This window comes from Penaeus monodon, chromosome 24, assembly GCF_015228065.2.
Source record: "Penaeus monodon isolate SGIC_2016 chromosome 24, NSTDA_Pmon_1, whole genome shotgun sequence".
Classification (NCBI taxonomy): domain Eukaryota; kingdom Metazoa; phylum Arthropoda; class Malacostraca; order Decapoda; family Penaeidae; genus Penaeus; species Penaeus monodon.
This window is the reverse complement of record NC_051409.1, coordinates 41,597,387-41,599,335: the sequence shown is the minus strand read 5'-3', so window position 1 is coordinate 41,599,335 and position 1,949 is coordinate 41,597,387. Positions and strand designations below refer to the sequence as shown.

At 44.6% G+C, this 1,949-nt stretch overlaps 1 pseudogene; it reads left to right on the top strand.

The window, feature by feature from the left end:
• Positions 1 to 256: 256 nt before the first annotated feature.
• On the top strand, positions 257 to 1,342 carry LOC119588972 (annotated as a pseudogene).
• Positions 1,343 to 1,949: the final 607 nt, after the last annotated feature.

Here is a 1,949-nt window from a genome sequence, read left to right as displayed (position 1 = left end):
ACTGGGAATACAAGTAAATATATAAAAGAAAATAAATGAATTAAGACTTGGAAAATCTTGATACATGTATCAGATTTGAACATTAATCTTGATGGTAAAGGACATACTTTAATAAGTGAAAGTGGCGCCCGAACAAGGACTTGACATTTAGAGATATAGATGTAAATACAAAGTTCCCTTAACTGATTGTGAATCTATTGTGAAGTTTGTTGTTCGTTCTTTTTACAAGTTTTTTAGAATTTTTGTTCCAATCAATATGTCTGCTGGAACTTATGTAGAAGAGGCTAAGCTGATGTGGCTTAAGGACCCGATGGTTATTGTAGATTATGTGAGTAAACGTCAAGCTGAGGAGTGAGAAGAACGAGCAAGGCAGAGTGAGCGTGAGAAGGAAGGACGAGATGAACGGGGCAGACAGTGTGTGCATGATCTGAGGCTGGAGCAGCTGAAGATCGGGGAAGAGGAGAGGATTCGCCGGCATCAGCTGGAAATGATTCGTGTGCAGACAGGGACGAATGGAGGCTCCCACACCCAGGCACCCAACTTGCCGCGCATCCGGTTACCTGCATTTAAAGACGGTGAGTGAATGGAACCATATGTTTACAATATATTAGTATCAGTTTGACGAACCCACGAAGAAGCTTCATTTCCAAAGTCTGTTTGATGGGAAACCCTGAGCAATTCTCTATCGCCTCGATGCGAGTGAAAAGACATACTGTTTGATGAAGTCAGCATTGATGAGGGCATAGGGCTGACGGTCGACGACGCAAAACTTCAATTTAATCGTGCAATGATGTAAGACAAGGAAACTGCCACTCAGTTCCTGGTTGGTTTGTCAGGCTTCCTTGACCAGTGGCTGGAGAAGGATGGGAAGCCGGACACGAAGGAAGGCCTTAGGGATTTAGTGTTACGGTTTCAGAGAGAAAAGTCGTGCTCCCCAGATCTCGTTGCACAGTTTAAGATCCACAAGATCAAAACTGCAGAGAAGATGGCTGATAAAGTGGATACCCATTTTTCTGCCTTTGGGTATCACACTCGCAGGCAGTGGGGAAAGCGAGCCATTTCACTGGGTCTACAACAGAGGGGAAGGCAAGAACTACCTTTGCAGCAGCAATAGAATTTTCATCCCACAATAAATCACAAGAACCAGCATTTTCAGTCAAAAGCACAGCAAAGGGTACGATCACAGCAATAACGGAAGCATCCTTGGCGAGCGGTGAGTCAAGAAGTTCATGGTTACTGGTAGAAAGGGGCGGCTGCCTGTGTGAATGAGGAAGACCCATCAACCCAGCCTCTGGAGACATCAGAAGCTAAACAACAAACACCCTGCATGCACAGCATTTGAATATCTACTACCTCCACGGATCCTGATAAGCAGAGCTCCCTCCTCCTTAAGTCAGGGTCAGTTTGTGGTGTTCCGGCAGTTTTCTCCGAGACACGGTTCGTCGAGGTGTATTTTAAAACAAAGTTATGTCCTACAACAACAATACACTGGTAGGAGAATAATTGTTAAAATGACTGACGGATCACTTGTTAATGTTCCAGAGGCAACTATACGCATAGACAGTACGTTCTTTACAGGGAAGATTACAGCAGCCGTGATGGCCAACCCGATTTTCGACATCATCATTGGAAACATTAAACGGATGAGAAATAGTTATGGTGCTGATGCTGCAATGCAACCAGGTTGTGTTGCTGCTACGAGAAGCATGAAGAAAAGAAAAAAAAGTTTACGCCACTGATGTCGGTAAGTGACCTGGTAAAATCTCCGTATATTGCTCAGAAGCATATGAGCGACCCCTCCCTAGAATCAGTGCGAATGAAGATGGCGGAGAAGTCTAAATAGGTCATGGGAGGAAGACACCTGTTTTATCGAGAGGAACAAGAAGGTCTACCGAAAGGTTCTGGCGTTTCATGGGGAGGAGTGTTTCCAGTTCGTCATTCATGCGAGG